A 21635-nucleotide genomic window follows, 5' to 3' on the forward strand; every position below is an offset into this window, starting at 1 on the left:
ACAATGTCTGGCTACACACCTCTGTATTTGTTCCCATCTGCAAGACTTTATCTCTTACTAATGTACCTGAACTGTATCTTTGAAATCCTGTCTTCCTGCTTCTATCTTTCATTTCATACTGTCACATGACAATGACATGTAGAGTATATTTTCATTAGGTTGTGCTTATCATTCACGGTCATCTCGTATATATCTTTCACAAAAACCATTCCTTTTCATATACTCTCATGATACACAGTCTTTCATTCAACAGGATTCCTCCCAACCTCTTTCTAAGAGAAAACACAAGTATTCGGACCTCAGCTTGAACTTTTCCTTATCTTTCCACTCTGTTAGAGAAGAAGACAAATATTGTTTGTGCATATGTATATACATAAACAAATAAGCAAGCATGTTCTGTAAGATATCTGTATAGATATTCATATTCACCTGTCTTCATGTGAGAACAATGCCACATGGAAATGTTTTTAGCCAATCAAACATTCTTCCAATTTGACGAACGTCAGTGCATCTGAGCCCAGTTCTGAATGCTATTGATTGAACACATTAGTTTCTGATGCTGTGCAATGCCAGGAAAACTGTAAAATAATTTCCTTGATAGCTGACTTTAAAGAAACTGATGTCTGTGCATCATAGTGGCAATTTTGGAGGCTAAACCCCAATGGTATAGGAAGGGCAGTGGATTGCCATGTTTCCTTGTAAGACAAAGAGATTTGCTAGGCTTCAGGTGCCACATCAGGGATCATGGGGAATACCTCAACTCATGTCACTTGTTCAGTCTCTCTGCAAAGATCCATTTAGCAATGATGAAGTAATTCTTGCTGTCACACAGCTGCCCTATGTTCATGTTAAGCACATTCATGTAAACCAAGATCAGTGACAGTACATCTAAAAGTCATTTCAAATATGACTCATTATTCCTTACTTTCCTTACCAAGTTCCTACTGCCTGTGGTACATGCACTCACAAATACATACACATGCACACATGTGTTTCATAGATTTCCCGACTACACCAAGACTTCATGAGATTATTTTATTAAGATCATAACTCTGTTTTCCCCATACTTCAGTACATCACCCTTTCTTATAATTGGTACTTAAGGAAAATTTGTTAACAGGAGCAGGGCAGGAGAGAAAAGCAACTCTCTGGCTATATTGAACTTGAGGAATAAATTCAAACCCAGCTTCTAACTTACAGTGAGAACTTTCACTGTAATATCAAAGCTTTCTACGCATACTTTTTCTTTCCTTTCAATGATCCTAAACCTCCCCTCCTGTTTTAACCAAGATTACCACAAAAGTGTAACTTAATGCCAGAATGAGGGGGACTCTGCAGGTAATCACTGCAGGGAAACAAATGGCAAAGAAGTGATAATGAAAATTGGGTTCAGATTGACTTTATCAACCTGGATCAGGACTTCCGTGAATTTGATGTCAGGTGCTTCATTGCCAGCATGTTTCAGACACAGTCTAACTCAAGGAAAAGTTGACAGACAACAATCTTTCCATTCCAGGTTCCCAGTCAACAATCCTTTCAATGCCAGGTGCACAATAAAGCTTAAGGTGTGACTACATAGAAATTAGTGGAATCTAGTGTGGTCTCTAACCAAGATAGCATAGAGGACAGCAATGCATATGACATCTCCCCTAAGGATGGGTTCTATTAACTAGGAGCGAAAGATAATGGAGTCAGGGATACATTGTGAGGAATTTGGGTGAGGTCTGCCTCCACAGATAGTAAAAATATGTCAACAGCCACTCCCAGATTTCTGGGTTGGAAAATGGGTATTTCCTCCTTTGAGGAAACACTCCTGTGATTAACATTGCTGGTTTCCCTAGTTATCTGTGTACAAAAAGACCTTTGGTGTTTAAGTCAGAAGCTCACATTGGAGAAAAATCAAGAAAGACAGAGTTGGGAACCAGGAGAGCAAGCATGGTACAGGGAGAAAACAAAAGCTATTTTAATAGAAGATGGTGAGATGCCATGGTCATTCCATGAATGACAGATATGTGATTTAGCTGAGTGCATTCAAAGAAAGAAATTGTAGTCACCAGTAAGAAATGTAATGCAATCTCATTTCATTGTAAGTTAGTGATTATTCCAAGAGATGCTAACTCTAACTTCAACAACTTGAAAGGGTAACTTGGACCCTTGATAATCACAGAATATGGCAATCACAGAAAAGACCTAGAGAAGAAATCAGGAAAATCACTGTTCACCTGAAGTTAGGGTGTCCATACGAAGGGAATATATATCTAACAAAGGAAGCTAACACAGTCCACCTCCTAAACCTCTTAGATGTGTCTCTTACATAGATTTTTACCATTATAGAGCTTTTAATATAGTGATAGGCTCAATTTTAACAAAATATTCAAAATAGTTAGCAAGATATAGTTCTTGCTGTTCCAGTTAATTCAAAATCCATATTTTACATAATCGTTTCTAATTCCCATCATGAATTCTAAATGTCCTTGCATTTAAGCCAAAACTTAATAGATCGGTATATTTTTCTGATGCTATAACACAATTTGTTTCCTCAGAACTTTCATCCCTTGATTGCCTTAAACTCAGGGGGCCTTGCTCTCTTTAATTTCCCATTCCTCGTTTTCAACAAGCATGGAGCTACCTATCAGACAGCTCAGCAAGCCATCTGAGTTTGAGGTTCATGGAGAATCTTCCCTGTTACAGTTCACTGCCCCTTCATAATGATTCAGGCCACTTACATCACAGGAAAAGGACTTACTCATTCTCTCGTGTACTTGGTTTCTTTTCTGAAAACCAACATCTGAACATCAACAATGACCAACAATGCATGCATGGTAATGACAAATGTCACAAACAGGACATTTGGAATTATTGTAAGAGGGATCAACCTGATTTTCATTTCACAAGTTAATCAACTTGTGCTTCTAACTATTCAGGAAATCATTATTATAAATTAGCTGTTGGTTCAGTATGTATCTAGAGTCTTAGGGAAAAGTTCTCTAACCCCTTAGAATATATCTCCAACCTATCATCTAAAATGGACTTTTAACTGTCCATCTCATTGGCCCATCAAATCTGGGTGATATGTATATTTTCGGAACTACATACCCCATTCTATCTAAAATATGAGAATCGTGTACCTAGAAAAATAAGTGTGATTAGGTTGCATATACAAGAGGATGTGAATGATCCTGAGAAGAGATGAAAATTGCCGGGCGGTGGTGGCGCACGCCTTTAATCCCAGCACTTGGCAGGCAGAGGCAGGCAGATTTCTGAGTTCAAGAGTTCGAGGCTAGCCTGGTCTACAGAGTGAGTTCCAGGACAGCCAGGGCTACACAGAGAAACCCTGTCTCAAAAAAAAAAAGAGATGAAAATTATCTGCAACAGATATTATATAGCCTAAATGTATGGGTGACAGGGAGGACTCACAAAAACCAAATAGCTCAACTTCTGGATTGGAATAAAGAATCAAAAAGGCTCTCTAAAATTTTCTAACACCAATTTCTTATTGTCTAATACCACTTTCCAACAAAGCACTTTGAATAAAAGGCAGATCGTAAAACTATGTAGGAAAATGTGTAAGATGAAGCATCTTTTAATGTCACATACAATATAGTGTAATATGCACTGATGGATCTATATCAAAAAGACAAAGAATATACCTAGAAGACTTACAAATAGCCAAAGAAGAAACTACTTGTTCAAAATTAGAACATTGTATTATAAACCAAAGCATAATAAATATACATGAGTCTATGGTGATAAAAATAAATAATGAATGAGCAAATAAAATTCATCAATTGTCCATACATAATAGAAAATAATTTATTTCCTCAACGCACTCTAAGAAGTGGACTGTAACTTATTTCTCCCATGAGAGATATATAACTTCTGTTCAATGAATAAAATAAAGAAAGTTTGAAATGGTCCAACTTTTCATGAAAAATTATGAAAAAGAGTGTATGGCATAATGACACCAAATAACACTGGTATACTACCAATAATCCAGGAGCAGAAAAGAAAGAAGAACAGAAAAATAAATTAAAACCAAGGACATCTAATACATTGGTCCATTAATGGTACCAAATGCATGACACTAGTGTAATATATGGACAAGAACAAAACCTGAGCTCAGAGTATGAAAGGACTCTGAAATATTCCCACCACCACTTTTCTATAAATATAAAGTAGATACAAAATGGTTTACTTCAAATACACCAAAGTAGTTACACTTCAATAAGGATTTTTGTGGGACATAAAACCGTGCCAGGAAGTTTTCTAAGGTAGACTAGGTTGAGACTAGGTGAGGTGGGCACAAACCTGAGGCTTAGGCAACTCCCAGCTCCCTGTCAGACTCGAGACTTGGAACACATGCCTTGCTTCTCACATAAAAGAGATGTGACCTGTAGTCACATAGCCAGCTCCGGCTTTCTCACATCTCTATGCTTCCCCATGCCTGGGGTAGTGTCTACAAACTCCCTAAGTTCTGTCTTCCAAGCGGCCTTGCCCAGTGGCAAGCAGACATGGTTCAACCACCTTATAGATTTTCACCAGAGAGAAAACAAATTGAGAAAGCCTATGATACAAGCCCACTCATAAAGCACTCATTACCACCCATAGAACCCTGATTAAATCTCAACCACCACAAAAGTAAGGGTGAAATACTTATACCTTGAAAGGATCTCAGTGATATTTCTTCAGGAAAAGCAGAAAGTAAAACACAGCTTCCATGAGGCAAGTATATCTGGATAGCAATCCTCGAGCAGGAGTTAGAACCTGAAGAGACAAAAGGATGCATATGAGGGAAAACAGAACACTAGCAGTACCTTGACTGTGATAACTGAGTATTTCAAAAACACAGGTGAAACATATCCTTCTCCTGACGCTATCTATCTGAGAAGGAAAAAAGTGAAATGATTTGCCTTATGAGTGACTTTGACTACACATCAAGTGTTATATTCTTGGGTATTTGTGGTTCTCTGTGTATACAAGAATGACCCTGTAGAGCCACAGAAGTGTTAGATATAGGACCTAGCAGAGAGCCTGAGGCAAAAAGCAAGAAGCAGGCAGTACTGAGGAGTCTGGCAGTCTGCACTTCCAGCCACTGGCTCCTGCAACAAAGTCTTAAGTCACAAAGTAGGTCAAGACAGTATATATAGACAGAACATAAAACAATGAAGCATACCATCTTCACCACCCCATTCAGAATACTTCCTTAATGTTATCACATGCAAAGAAATTCGAGCAAGAGATCTTCAGGAGAAAGATAACAATGTCCTTTGGCTTTTCTCACTTTTACCTTCTCTATCTTTTGCTTGACATCCTCTCCAGACACTCTATCAAACTATCTTGAATAAAGCAGAAAATCTTTCCCTTTTCACGCATGGAAACATCATGGAGAAATTGCAAACCTACTGAATTACAAGCCAAGTAGGATACTGTAAAGCAGTTCGATTTATTTACACCACCTGTTCTCAAATTTTAACATACACCAACTTATCCAAAGACAGGGTGTGAAATGTAGATGGCTGGGCTCTAGAGGGTCTCAAGTATGGATCTGAGCTCTCCTAGTACTGGTAGGATATATGATATAACACCAAAACAGATGATAGAAAATATATGCATACATGCATATATGCATACATATACACAAATGTGGAAAGGTTTAATATAGTCCATGTGTGTGTTTGTATCTCTCTCTCTCTCTCTCTCTCTCTCTCTCTCTCTCTCTCTCTCTCTGTGTGTGTGTGTGTGTGTGTGTGTGTGTGTGTGTGTGTGTGTGTATATATATACACATAATGAAGAGAAAGACTTTTAATATGAGGAAATGTTTCACACGATTATGGGGACAAATAATTCCCAAGAGCTTCTAGAGACTTGAGAGATCCAGTGTTATATTTTTAATACAAGTGTTCAAACATCTCACAACTAGGGATAACAGAATTCAAGTCAACATTCAGAAAAAAAATGAATATACTAGGACCAAAACTCAGACAGCTAGCGAATTCTTCTCTACCTGTCTTCTTTTCAACCCAGACTTCCAGATTATAGAATGCAGACAACCAGCTGGGGAGAGCAATCTGTTTACTTTGTTTCTTGACCACAATGTTAATCTCAACTAAAACTTCATTTCAGGACAAACTAAGTGTACTGCTTAATCTTAACACCCTATGAGGCCAATCAAGCTTATGGATCAAATAACCTCTGAATAGGTGTAGAGTGGGTCCTGACAGTTGACATTTCTGACAAAGCTCACTCAATGCTAGTCTGGTGGTCAAGGAACCATATGTTTAACATGACTGCCCTAGAAGTAAGTGGACCAGCTACTCAGATTCTCATTACAAATCATAGTTGTGTTGGCATTGCTGTAGATGCAAGACTAGACTCTCTATAATGTTTCTCATTACATGCCAGAAGCTTTTCCCTATGGGGTGGAAAGTATCATCCTGCCTACTCTCTTCCTTCCTCTGGAGGGAATGGGCTTCTGGCTCCAGTTTCATACATCCCTCAATTTGGGGGGAGGTTACAAAACATTACGGGCCATTCAGGCATTAAGAAAATATACAGAAAAAGGGAAAAAATAGGTGATTTCATACTCACTGATGACAACAGAGCCAGTTCTGTATAATAGCTTCCTGCAGAGGTTCAACCAGGTTGGACAAGCACTGTGCTCGTGGGAGGTGTTTTCTTTTTCCTACCAGGGATTTAGAAACTTCTTTTTTTAAAAGATCAATAGAAGACTCAACCAACCCTAGTGGACAGTTCAAGTTCTATCTAATGCATAGATTTGATAGTGACAGAGGTAAGAAGCATTCATTCTCATTCCCATCAGGTCTCCAAGTGCAAGTCCTAGCTTGAGAACAATGACAAATTGGTATCTGTTACTTTAAATCTACCTCATTCTGAGATATAGAATCAGTAGAATCCAGGCCCAACCAGTGCAGAAATGAGGAACACAAGAACTGGGAGAAGCCCTGTGTCCTAAGACTTATATCTCAGACTATCACATGGCTCACTTTCTTGGTAGCAACAAATCTCCAAAAAGAAGATGAAAAGTCAGCAATTATTAACAGGTCAATGGCACCTAGACTTTTTATTTTGACCCTATACATGTATTAAGGAGGAGTGTCTGAGAAAGACACCTTTGATGTTCTGTTCCCTAACTCTGACTCCCTTCACTGGAAAGTCAAACTAGGATATTAAACCACAAATAGGAACAAGTAAATCTGGTATTTAATAAAGCAAGTACCAGTTTCTTACCTCCTTCTCTGTTTTTAATGATCAATTTGTGGTCAGGTTACAAAGCATTATGGGCCATTCACACAATCCACATCAATGTGGTGATAACTTACTCTTCCTTTGCTGAACTCAGACTGTCTTTGAACACTCTGGGTTTCAACTTTCTATCCAGAAAGTATCTGTTCTCTACAGGTATGCTGTTAGACCACACTTCCCTGTGTGTTGTCTTTCTCAGGCCAGCACTTTCTGAAGGTCAGAGGGAAGCTCTCTACTCTTCCTTTATTCACAGTAACCTATTTCTTGTGTGCACACTGAGTTTACCTTCTCTTTGCGAGCATAAAATCCTTTGAGCAGAAACCTTACCATGACTAGCAACTAATGATCTCAACAATAGACTAAGGACTCTACCCCCACAGAAGTCACCATTCACTTCCCAATGTCTTCCCATTCACAAGCTCTTCTTTCTGTCCTCTGTACCACGTGTCATCCTGTCACCACGCTCTTGTTACAGAATTACCTGTAACAAGAAACAATACCAAACAAGTTCAAACTGAGGCATTTAAAAGTCTGTCTCTGAAGCCTCAGGAAGAATACTGTTGGGAAGGAACAACAAAGCCTTATGCCTTGGGTGGGTCCTTCTAGAATCCTTTGGGTTACTTATCACAAAACTAATAGCGTCATAAGTCTTAGTCCAGGAATCACAAATATGCTATTTTTGCTCTTATCCCTAGCTTTTCTAAGCATCCCAGCTTTAAGCTCCTTTAACAGTGGTTCTCAACTCATGGGTCATGATACCTTTGGGGATCTAAAGACCCTTTCACAGGGGACAGATGTTAACATTATGATTCATAACCATAGCAAAATGACAGTTATGTCGTAGCAACAAATGTGACTTTATGGCTGGAACATAACCACAACCTGAGGAAGTGTATTAAAGGGTAACAGCATTAGGAAGGTTGAGACCACTGTTCTATCTTCTCCTGGATAGAAAATGTTTTGGCTCCACCAAGGCAGTCACATGCAGAGAAATTGCCTTTTAAGGGCATGGTTCAGGCTTTATTTTGAAAGTCTCTCTCTGGTTGGACAGATGGCTCAGTGGTTAGGAGCAGTGGCTTCTCTTCCAGAGGTCCTGAGTTCAATTCCCAGCACCCACATGGTGGCTCACAACCATTATAACTGTGGTCCCATGGGATCCAGTGCCCTCTTCTGGTGTGCAAATGTACTTGCAGGCATATGCAGGCATATACATAAATAAATAAATCTTAAAAAAAAAGAAAGCCTCTCTCTCTCTCTCTCTCTCTCTCTCTCTCTGTGTGTGTGTGTGTGTGTGTGTGTGTGTGTGTGTCTCTGTCTCTCTCTGTCTCTGTCTCTCTGTCTCTCTGTCTCTGTGTGTGTGTGTGTCTGCGCACACACTACAGTATGCACAGAAATGAGAGAATACAGTATAGTATCCTGAAATCACTACTCCACAAAAGACAAGCTACCCTTTAAAACTCAATCTCCACACTGTGAAAGTCAAAGACTTCCCAAGTTTGAGATATTTCGGTCAGGGGTCACTTGGAAACTGGCTTAACAAGATTGCCTTCTCACCGTGTGAGCCATTTAATTTCTTCCAGCTGCACCTGTGCTGCTGACTAGCTGGCAGAGGGAACTGCTCCAAGGTTACTTGGAGGGACTCTATGTACCAAAGTGGGGCATGCTTCTTACAACCCAAGGTAGAATTCTGCCTTACGTCTTTTACTTTTACCCAAGCAAACACACAATCACACATACCTCTAGGTTCTCTTTAGAAAAATGTCATCACATATTCTATACATCTCACATGACCAGTAACCATTTTCTCGAGATTGGTTTGTCATTGTTGGTTTCTGGATCTTTTTCTCTAGCTGTACTTTAAATGTCAAGAGTTCTCTAAAGTCGCATTTGAGTTCCTCCCACCCTTAACATACTCTTCTAAGCTTCTGTATCCTTCCATCACTACATATGTCAACACTTGATGACTTGAAGTCACCATCTCCTAACAGATCTTGCCCCTGGGCTGCAGAGTGGTCAGTACTGTAGTTGTAATATTATGTACCGTGTAAAGATTAACCTCGTATTATTTAAATAATGGTTTCTTTACTCCCATACCTGGTTGCAATCCTTATTCTGAGACTTCTGTGCCAGTGTTCTGTAAATATTGCTCTCCAATTATTCCCTGATTGTTTAATATCAGCCAATGACTGATCAAGGAAGAGAATAGGAAATAACTTCCTCCAAGGCAGGGAAGGAGGAGGGAGAGAGGAAGTAGGGATTCCACCACAAGGAGGGTCCAGGAGACTTCATGAGAAAACAGCTGGAGCAGAGAAAGCCATACAGTGCAAGATCTCGGGGATTTTGTCTGGGAGACAGCCAGATTAGTTTAAAGGATTACAATATATTAATATTCCTCAATTGTTGTGCCTTAAAGCTGTTGACTAAATAAAACAGTCCTGCTTCAATTATTTGCAAACTCACCTGGTTATAAAAATCATCCCTAACAAAGTACCTATGGTTTCTCCTGAAAGTTGAATAGCTATCATTTCACAGGTGAACTCCAATGCCTTCTATGCTGTAACTGTCATCTCTGTATGTTACTCAAACAATCGGCATGCCAGTTACAGGATCTCTTTCTTCAGGACAGTCACCATCACTGTGCTATCTGCTTCTCTTTCTGTTCCTCCAATGGTGGTAAACATCACTCCTTCTCACCTGAGTCTAGGTCACTTATAGTTTTATGCAATGGATTATTCTCCCTCCCACTACTAACAAAGATGATCTTGTGATGAGTCTGGAGAATATTGAAATGTAAGCAGATACCTGTTTCCTTTCAATGACTACTCTCTTCTTTAGACTCAGTATGTGAAAGGACACATTGGAAGAGTGTCACGGTGGCATATTTCTCAATCTGCAACCCTTACGAACTGCAACCAAACTGACTGTTGGGTTTCGTTTGGTTTTGGGTTTGGGGGTTTTTTTGTTGTTGTTTTGTTTTTGTTTGTTTTTGTTTTTGTCAACTTGTCATGAGCTGGAGAGATATCTTAGAGGAGATGACTAAGAAATTGCCTCCATAATGCTAGCCTATCTATATGCAAGTCTGTGGATCATTTCCTTGATTGATATAATGTAGGAGGGTCCCACTGTGGGTGGTACCAACCTTACACAGGTGGTCCTGGGGTGTATAAGAATACAAACTTAGCAAGCCATGCACAGCAAGCCAGTAATCAGCACTTTTCCAAGTTCTTTGCTTCAATTCCTTCCTCCACATTCCTTCCTTGAGTTCCTACCTTAATTTCTATTAATGGACTGTGTGATTTGGGATATGAAAATCACATAAACCCTGTCTTCCCCTAGTTGCTTTAGGTCATGGCCTATATTACTGTTATAGAAACTGAGCTAGGTCAGTGACTATGGTGCCTATGTCACATACCTTCGTCACATCCTTAGTGCCTGAATAAAATAAATAAGTAAATATAAGTTTGCTGTGGTAAACCTCTTTGAATTGTAGCTTGCTTGCTAGCACACCGTAGCCTATCAAATTACCATGGTGTGTATCACTAATAGGATCTATGTTTCTACAGAACCAAACATCCTTGTGTTCTCATTGTTAATTTTCAGAATCTCAGTAGTCATTCTGATAGTTATACATATGTGTGTGTGTGTATATATATATTATATATATTATATATGACAGAGAGAGAGAGAGAGAGAGAGAGAATGAATCAGAAACTCCCCTTTTAGAGGAAACAGACTACTTAACTTGACCAATTCTACACATTTGTAACCTAGCTAGATCACCTCCCAGGGATTCTTGCTAGCATCTAATTTCTTCTTACTCTGGTCTATCTCCTGTTTCCCATTCATTGTTACTATGGACCTTCCTGTAGGTTTAGAAGAAAGTAGTGCCAAAATAATACTACTAAGCATTATTTTTATTAGTTCAATTTTTTTTTACTCCTCTGAGAATCTCCTTAGGGAAATCTGTATTATATTTGGAAGACAGTAACATGGAATTTGCAGAAAAAAGACTATGAATGGTGGCTGCATAGTACTTTCAATGGCTAAGCCCCTTACTTTGAGCTGTATTTAAACTCACATGTTTAGACTTACAGGATAATTTCTAATTGCTCGTTCCCTACAGGGTTTGCTAACTGTTTTTATACCTCGTACATAAATAACCAAGTGATAGGCAAGAGAAAGGATGTTGGTGCCTATAGTCTCAGTAAGGGAATTCCTATGACTTTATTTTTCTAAAGAGAAGCTAATAATAATATGACATTAATAATTAGTCCATTAGTCAATTATTGTTTTAAAGCAAATTGTTTTGTGCTGCACTTTTATTTTCTATAGCCTCATTGTTTCTTTTTAAACAATTTACAGAGATGCTACTGTGATTGTATAAATTCTTTTTTCAAGATGAATACTATTAGTAGCATAGTTCTCAAACCAATTTCCCAAGTAAATTTTTCTCCAGGGGAAGAAAAACATTCTATGTTTTGCTGTCTAGTTGTTTCTTCCCAAAAGCCTCATGACCTACCAGATGTCTCCAGCAAGTTGGTATGGGTAACAAGATGGAGGAAAGACGGTGTGGGTGACACGATTTATATTAGGGGGTGGAGAGAAGGTGCAAAGACTTAAAACAAATACTCAAGAACAAAACAATCTTCTTCCCTCACCCTAAGCATGAAGTTCAGTGATATGTACCATTAACAAAGGCCTCTAGGAAGTGAGCTGCCCAGCTTCTTGAAAGATGGTACAGACAGAGTCTCATCTCAGTGCTCAGGGTAGCAGAGAGGTCCAGCCAGGATGAACAACCCTGGGTATTGCTGGTGCACGCTGAGCTTTATGATTCTGTATGATTCTCTTGTATGACAAACTGTCTAAATGATGGATCAGGGTCCAGTTTGCAAAGAAAAGTGAAACAAAACTTGTGTTCCTCTAAAGTCCCCTTCTTGTTGTCTGATTGCCTTTGGAGACTGGGCAAGTAGCTTGCACAACACTGACCTTACCCTCTCTCTCCTTCATGGAAAAGTTCCCAGAGGCCTGCCTCTCCAAGGCTTATCTCTAGAAACACAAGTCACATGAGTTGCCGAGTCATTCTGGTCATTTGCTACCTTGAATGTCATCTTTTTAAGATGGTTGTTACAGCCATGGTTGCTGTGTTTTCTATTATATATTCTAGTATGTGTCATTTCTCATCCATATCTCTTGTCACATCTTTAGATAAAGTACTGAGGAGAGCCACATGGAAACCTCCAGAAAATAAATGATAGAGTTGTTTGGAAAAATATCAGCATAAAAAGACAGAAACACAGACATGCTTTAGTATCGATACAGGGCTGGTTGCAGGAACCCATGCCAGATATCAAATCCTGTGGATGCTCACGCCCCTTATAAAGCTGCTCATCATTTTCACATAGCCTGCATGTATGTTAAATCATATCTAGATCATATTTGATGCAATGTAAACAACAGCTACAATATACATCTCAGGGAATGATGACAAGAAAAGTATGTAAGCATAGTCAGTACAAAGGCAGTTCCTGAAAAAAAAAAAAAAGAATACGTTTGCAGCACACAGGGTTAGGAGAGCCCACAGAGTCAGAACCTTCAGATAACACTGTGTCAAGAATAATAATTAAGAAGTTGGAGCAGAAGTAAGGAATAACATTAGGAGATGAGTGAGAATCAAGAACCCGGGAGTCCCACATGGGTTAAAAACCTGCTTAGCCTAAGACTTTTAGACCACATTGTGGCCAGCTTTCTTCCAAGCTGCTTGGGTCTTCTTACTTTGCTTTCTCTTGATTTTAAAAATACGCCAACTCTGGGTCAGGTCACGGGGTATATTGCTCTTTTCTTGAAGTGTTCTTGTCCCAAATACCCCTTGTCTCACTTCCATCACATTTCCAGTGTCAGATTAAGCACCATGGAGACACTTCATGCACACACACACACTCAGGCACATGCACACGCACACACATGTACACACAATCTCTCCAAATTCCCCAACTTCTGTCATCTCATTATCCTGCACTCGTCAGTTTACAGTGACATGTGTCTTTCATCTACTGAAATACGGTGACACGTGATTTCTGCCTCCTCAGTTCTGTCAGCTTCCTGACGTGCAGGGAATTTGTCTCCTTAATCAATAGCCAGAGCTTGTGAGAGCACAGAGCTTGACAGGCATTAGCGTGAGACATGGGTCATCACTGAACGAAGAAAGATGAGCACTCAAGTGAGAAGCTAACAAACCAGAAAATCAACAAAGGAAATCATGTTAGCGAGAAAGAGCTAGTAAGCAAATACCATTTTAGGTGATATCTAGAAAATCAGCCTAGATATGGATTTATCTTTCTTTATTTCCCCCAAAAATATCACTGCCACTATCCCATCAGGAAACCAGTAAAATGATAAGCAAACTGGGTGGACATATAGAAGGTGGGTAACCAATTACACAACATGGTATCTCTGTGTTATGACATATACTTAGTGTCATCAAAAAAAATTGTATTTATGTCGTACTTTAGGATATCCAATAAACTTTTCTCTTCTTCGTTTGGCATGTATACTTCTAAAGCCAGCCCAGCTGGGTCCTGATGTCCCTATAGTTAGTTTTGTACAGTTTGCCAAGGTTAATATCTCTTGTATACGTATTAGTTAGAGCTACTCAAATTTGGCCAATTCTGTTCTACTGATTCTCAATTTTTAAGGAGACAGTTGTGCTATGAAAATAAATGATTCCAATTTTTAAGAGGCAGGCATGAGAGCTTCTCCCCTAATAAATACAAAACACAGGTGGAGTTCTGCTTTAATTCCCAAGCTTACCTCACTGGAGGATGGCTAACTTAGTAGTCATAGTATTATATGTCATCAATCATTACCAAGATTCTGTAATTACCTACACTTAGTTTCATTTTTATATAGGTTTAATACTTCTAGGACTCTATCAAAAAGGTCAGGGTAGATTATCACTGTATTTATTCAAGCCTATTTAGAGCTGTTTAAGGCTTATATTTTAAAAAGCCCCTGCTATTCGGTGCTACTGTTTCTTTTTCCCTTTCCATCCATCTCTGTCTTTTTGCATTTGAACACTCATGTATCATAATGTTACAGAAAAGAGTAGTCTCTTTGTCAAAACTGGAGAACTATCTCACTAATGTATATCTGTAATATCCTGTGCTCTTAGACCCCCAACCACATTCTATAACTGGTCCATTTTCTGGCATTATGTTAAGGGGCTTGTGACTGCTATGTGTTATTCAAGATTCCTTGCCTTGACTTATCTCAACCATAAGAGGCAGGTAATACTTAACATGTTTGCTGCCCACCATGGCTGAATGGCAGGGGCTACAGTTCTGCTTTCTATCTTAGATTCACACTGCCACGATCTCCTGTCATCATAGATTCTCAAATTTGCATGAACACTCCAGTTTGAATGGTCCTTGAGTTCCAAACTGGAATGATTATAGAAACTCAACCTTACTCAATGCAGGAAGGGATATGTGGGAACGGTTTAGAATGAGACTACTATTTTTCCAAGGAAAGAAAGTATTGTTATATTTTTGTTAATATATAATTAAAAGGAACCATGTTTAACTTGCTGTTTCCATGAGAACAAAAACTTTCTAAGCATATATTCTTTTAACCCTTTGAACAATCTGTAGCTATATTTTCAACTAAACACACTTGGCATTTAGGTTGCTCTGATGTTTCAAGGCAGATACTATTATCTTCTTTTGTTCTTTCTTTTAACTTAGGGCAGTGTGTAGCCCAGGCTGAGCTCTAGCTACCTATATATCTAAAGATGATCTTGAACTTCTAATCAGCCTGTTTCCACCCACAAGTGGTGAATACTAGGACTATAACATTTGCTAGGATGAGTGGTGCAAAGCAATGATGCAGTGTTGCAAATGAAAGCCAACTGAGGCTCTATGCATGCTAAGCAAGTACTCTACCAGCTGGATTACACACCCAGAAACTCTGTTCATTTTAAAAATAAGTATATTGAACGTGAGACCATTGAAATAGCAGCAGTCACACACATAGACAGTAGAACTGGAAAAATAAACATAGCTTTATATCTGAGCTCAGGTTCTGTAGTGGGTGATATTTAAATCTCCACCCAAATGAGACTGATCAATGAAAACACAACTCCATAATCATGAAAATGTTCTGTAAGCCTAAATTGGGCAGATACTCCTACACTACTCTGTTCCCCAGCTATAAGACCCTTATAACTTGAGGAATTTCCAGACCCTGCATCTGTCTTTCTACCTCCTGTTTCCCAGTCATCCTCTCCTTCGTCATCTTCTTTCTCCATTCTCTGTCTCCAGTCCTCCCCTCTGCTCTCTTCCACCAACCTTTATTTCTCCACCTCCCCTTCTTCTGCCCAATCACTGGCTCCAGCCTTTATTTTACAAATTAAGATGGGCAGAAGGTTCACTAGAATTCACCTGTGTAATGACTCACACCTCCTCTGCAGCCCTTCACAGGAAAGGAGACTTAGTATCAAAATACAAGGCCGAGGCTATCCACAACAAGGTTTCTTTTTGATATCGTGCAGTCATTGTACTAGAATTAAAATTATTTCCTTACCAATGCTCTTCTACGTCTAGCTATCTTTACTAGGCTTTGGTGGTATGGTTAGTTCGGTATACAGAGAGGAATGAAATTTATAAGAATGAAATAGTGAAATACCAATTAAAATGCAAGGGAAGAGAGTAAAAGCATGTCTCAGAATGTGGAGCATAGACCTGAAGTTTGGAAAATAAAGTTAGAGCTTCCGAGACACAAAAGAATATTATTATTATCTCTTCCAGTAAATATACTGTACACACATAGCCCAGTGGTACAAACATTTTATAAGTCATGGTTTATTAACATTTTGAGAACTGAGATATCCTGAGATCTACAAATGTGCCAGTGTATAATATGCCTGAAGTCCTGAGCTTAGTCTGTCACTACCCATCAACTTTTCATGAGACGATCTATCTGTTTACAAACCCTAGCCAAACAAGGACTGTTTTAATTATTTTTCTATAGATGTGAAAGATACCAAGGCAGCTCATAACAGGAAGCTGTTAATTTGGATTTGCTTAGAGTTTAGAGTGTTAGTTCGTCATAGAAAAGAGCATAGCAGCAGGCAAGCAAAGACAGTAGCTAAGAACAGAAGGAGAGTGACTGGGTCTGTCATAGGCTTTTAAAACATAGGCTTTTTAAAACATCAAAGCCCACACCCAGTGACACACTTCCTCCAACAAGGTCACACCTCCTAATCCTTCCTAAACAGTTCCACCAACTAGGAACCAAAAATTCAATATATGAGCCTATAAGGGCCATTCTCACCACAAGGACCAAGTTATTTTCTCTCCTCAGAAAATGAAGACATTAAAGAAACATTCCAAGTGAGGTTTCCAAAACCTTAATAGCACTGTTATGTCAGAGAGGTTCTCCTAACCAAATAGCCATGAACCCAACAGCCTATCTTCTGTTTACCCTGCCCAGAGCTTAGGCTATCAAAGAGTTCTCATGTTGAACTAGGTTATATAAATGCTTCCCTGTGAGGAAGAAGCCAGGGAAAGTAATGAGAAGTGGCCAGAGAGAATCCATCCTATACATCCAGCCCCTTTCAATGACTTTTACTTCACATTTTCTGATGTCAGACATTGGCTATTGACTTGGTGGTAGTATAAGAAACCTGCCAATTTGGTGTACAATTCCTAAGCAAAAATAGGACAGTTTTGGATTTTTTTATTGCTGATATCATGTTGAACAGGGGAGTCAAGAAGAGGTGGCAGCTCACATTTGTGTCTATTCCATGATGGGATAAATGTATGTTATTCTCTACTCACAGGAAATAGCATTTTGGCCTGTGCTGGTGGAACTCAAATGGATAAAGGCGAATGGTGCAGACAGTTCTGTCAACTGTACTTTAAGCTGTCTAAATGCTTTCTGCAAATTCCCACCTACAATGGGCAAGGTCAAAAGCCTCAAGAAGGTACCACCTCATTAAGACTGAAATGCACCTGGCTCTGAGTTTCTCACATCCATGCCTGATGCTAAAATTAGTCCTATAGACAACCAAGCACTCCATCTTTCTGTGTTTCATTTTGTCCCATTAAGCATAGAGGACAGTTAATAAAGGAAGAAAAATTAGTCTAACTAAATTAATTGAGCTCTAGTAGAAGGGCGGTGAGCATTGCCATTCAGCCTATTTCAGAAAGAACAATGGGGCTTTTATTGCTCATAATGCCTCGTGCCTGCATTCTTATTTAAGGCTTTTATCATCGTTTCTCAGGTGCACTGTACCTGTGGGGAAGGAAATTCAAAGGTGTTTTGGCTTTGGTTCTTTCACAAGGAAAGAACGGAAACACGTCTAAACAAAAGGAAACACACACATGGGCCACAGGAATACAACAAAGATAATTAATGGGTCATGAAATAATATTAGTGAACCCCGCATGGTGCCTTTCTGTGTAACAAGCTGTGGTCAGGTGATTGACTTGTGTGCAGGGACTAAAAATGTTGGATGGTGGTCTCCAAATGTGCTATTTTCAGAAGAAAATTTCACTTTCAGGGTACACAGGAAGAGTAAACCTCATTTAGGATCAAAAGACACACAGAGAGTATTTATCTCAGTGTTTTACATGACAAGAATAGAGAGTCATAGAACTGACCTTCTAGCTTATGACAGTAATGGACACATCCTCATGTCCTTAGGAAGCAGAGGTTATTTCTGTTGGGCTACACAGCTGTTGGGCACGTTATGAGGACTTCCATGTTAATTCTATTGGGTATGAAAACGGTGTATTTTCTGTTCCTGGGTCTTTATACTGTAGGAGGCATAAGAATCCTCTATGACCTTCCACAACATGCAGAGAGGGGTTCATTATGGGTTTGTTCTACACTTCCATCCTGGACACTTAGTGTTCAGAGCCATCAAATGTTGACAGAGAGTGTCTTCAAATTCCTTGCATTATAGCAAGAACTCACCAAGGAGGAAGCAGTCCTGTCACTCACATGCAAGAGTCTGTCTCCAGAAGGGAAGGGGTAACATGCATGTACTGCATTTGACAGGGGCCTCATAGAAGCTTCTGTCAGCTATTCCTACCATTGTAGCTATGTAAAAACCCTCCTGAGATCAGTGTCCTATCCTGTAGAAGACCAAGCTGCAGGTCCTGCTGCAGGTTGCTGCTGTCCCAGTTTGCTGGCAACTTCCTTCCTAATCATACCCTTCACCAAGCAGTCTTCTGGGAGCTGACACACTTGCCATTGACTAATCCCAACACAGGCCACCAGCCTTACATAAAGACATCTTTGTTACAGCAGCATGCTGTCTGACTTCACTCTTGTAACACACAGATTCTCTTGTGTACCATATCAGCACTAGCATCCCATGCTCAACAAAGGAAACCATTCCATTTGTTTTGAGGATAATGTTCTGGAAAGTTCTGAAAAAGCTGTGACAGAAGGAATTTCAGGATGAATTAAGGTCACAGACTGTTCTGAAAGTAGGCAGATGCTCTGAGGGCCCGTTCAGAAGGTCCCCCACAGAAGTCTAAAACACCCTTCTGGTCACTAAACTCTGGATTTTAGTGTCCACCTTTTAACCACTAAGTAGTGAGTATCAGAGACCACCACTGAGTAAGCTTAAGCTGTTTGTCCATAAGCTCATAAGAAATGAAATAAACTTGGTGAAAATTAAACATCATCATTTGGGGGAAACATTAGTGTCTTTTTATAAAAACTGAGACTCTTGAAACTCAATCCCAGATTCTGGTTTCAGTGGTGTTACGCCAAAGCCTAGTTTCAAACTTGTTTTCACATCCCCACTATGAGTCTCGTGGACCTAAAGCATGGACCGCACTTTGTGAAATCAGAGTTTCACTTGACTGGCCCAACCACTGATAAGCGGACTTCGAAACAGTAAAGTGCTTTGACGTCTACTGAAAGGCCATTAAATTAATTACCTCTTTGTTTCTAACCTCACTCATTGAGAAAAAAGTAATTTTTACCTTTTCAATGAAACTTACAATTAGAAAATATGTTGAAGGACTTCTAGTTGTTTGTCCTCTGCTTCCTCCTGAATCCAGTGCCCACTTTGATTATTTTTTTTCAGGAGTATATTCTGGTAATTGAAAGAGAGATACTGAAAATACCAACACACCTACAGCACAGCCTCACTTTCTCTGTATCTCTTGATTCTGATTTGCAGACTGCATGAAGGCTGCTCAGAGACTGGAGTCCTCCAGCACAGATCTTCTAGAAGTAGAGCAGACAAGACAGCAGCCCCTTAGGGCAACACTCTGTTTTCCTTTAAAGTGAACTGACAGATACAATTCTATATCCTCATTGTGCACAACAAGATGTTTTGAAATGTATATAGGCTGCAGAACAGTTAAGTCTGCAATTCACAAACATGATACCTCACATGTGAGTCAAGTAGAATGAGAACACTTGACAGTCACTTTCTTTGAATTACATTTTATGTTTGTTTTTTTTTTTCAAAACAGAGTCTCATTATGTATTTCTGACCACCCTGGAACCATGGAACTCACTACCAAGCTGGCTTTAAACTCACTGAGATCCTCCTACCTCTGCCCTACCTCCCAAGTGCTTAGGATTAAAGGCATATACCATGATGCCCCACTTGAATTGAGACTCTTTACTTGGTGATGGAACAGTAACAGCACAACAGAGTGACAATTCAAAGTGGGAAGAATATCATTAGCTTGCTGGCATCAAGTAAGGCTTAAAACAACTGGATTACCTGACTGAGAATAATTGAAGAACATGTCAGGAAGGACAAATGGTACAGAGCAGGGCCTGCATGGCCACAGTATGCCATGCAGTTTCTTTAAGATGGCAGAGAAAGAGAAACAAAACTGATTAACATCAAGGGACCAAGCATACATCTTCGTTTAGTCAATGTCTGTAGTTGATGGACAAAAACATTGTGAAAATAATCCTTTCTGTGTATAATCAGGCTAAGGTAGGAGGGCATTGTCATGGGATAACACAGAAGACTGTAAAATGTAGGGAAAAACCAAGCATCCTGTGTCCAGTTACCTTTCAGTTTGTCTCTGTATTTCATTGGCCTGCTATAGATTTATAATTGAGAGAGTTACAAAGTTCATGTAAATGATTCTTGTCCAGACATATGTAGATTTTGCCTAGAAGGCATACTATTTCTGATTGCTCTGGGACTTGTGACCAATTTTGTCACATATTTGTATAAGCTATTTGGAATTTTCCTTTGAGCCAGAAGCTCTTACAGCTTACTGGCTGCCTCATTAAGTAATGAGTTAAGGGTAGTGTTTCTTCATGAGTTAACTTTTATCTGTTTATTTATACGCTCATGACTTACTACTTTTCAAAAATGTTCTTTAATAAAGAAAGTGTGGAAAAATAAAGATTCAAACTCCTCCAGAAAAAGTAAGATTGAATGAATGAATGAATAAATATATAAAATAAAAGATAGAAGAATAATTCTTGGGCAAACTCAAGAATGAGAATGTAGCAGAAACATAGTGAAAGCCAGAAAAGAAAATAAGGAAACATGAGAATTCCCAGACCTGGGAGATTTGGGGAAGAGTAATAAACCATCCTATGAATGACAGGTAGGTGTCTAATTAATACTCTTTAACGTTGAATCTTAGAGGGTAAGTTAAGAGCAATTGAAAGACTGAGCTAAACCTTAGGGCGAGACCCCATACCTAGGTACCACATTCCATATTTTCTTTACTGCACCTAGAGAAGTCCAGTCTTACTAGTTATATTTCTATAACACAAAACCATATAGCTCAGGAAGAATGAGGTGGTGGAAGTTGTATTTTAAACTTTAAACAGTTATAATGATGGTACTGTTGGGTGAGAATTCAAATAGATCTGACTTCAACCACCCCTACTCTCTCCCACACTTCAGGCTAATTCTGAAGATAAGTCACACTTCACAAAATATTATAAATGAAACACTTGGCTGTACTTTATTGAGGTACCAAGAAAGTAACCTCTGTCTAAAACATTAACATCAAGACTGTCCCAATAAGGAAAACATATTAAAAGTGGGTGCAATCAGCAGCGTTGAACCTAGGGTGGCACTAAGCAAAGGTACATAGGCACATTTGAAGCAAGGCTAACAAAAATGGGCCGATAATTGCAGTGCTCAGATTCTGAGCTCCTTAAATACAAAGGATTATGTTCTCACACCTTGCAGGATGAATGATAATTTACCGGCAAAGAGAGACATATTAGACCTGTCACAGGCAGATTTTGTAATAATCGGGGCTGTATTTGCAGGAAAATCAAAGTTCCACGTTGTCAGTTTCTGCTTTTCTAGTTAAATTAACTTCTCCAACAGTACACTCTGCTGGGAGGAAATGAAGAAATGG

This window comes from Grammomys surdaster, unplaced genomic scaffold (assembly GCF_004785775.1).
Source record: "Grammomys surdaster isolate TR1022 unplaced genomic scaffold, NIH_TR_1.0 185, whole genome shotgun sequence".
Taxonomy (NCBI): Eukaryota; Metazoa; Chordata; class Mammalia; order Rodentia; family Muridae; genus Grammomys; species Grammomys surdaster.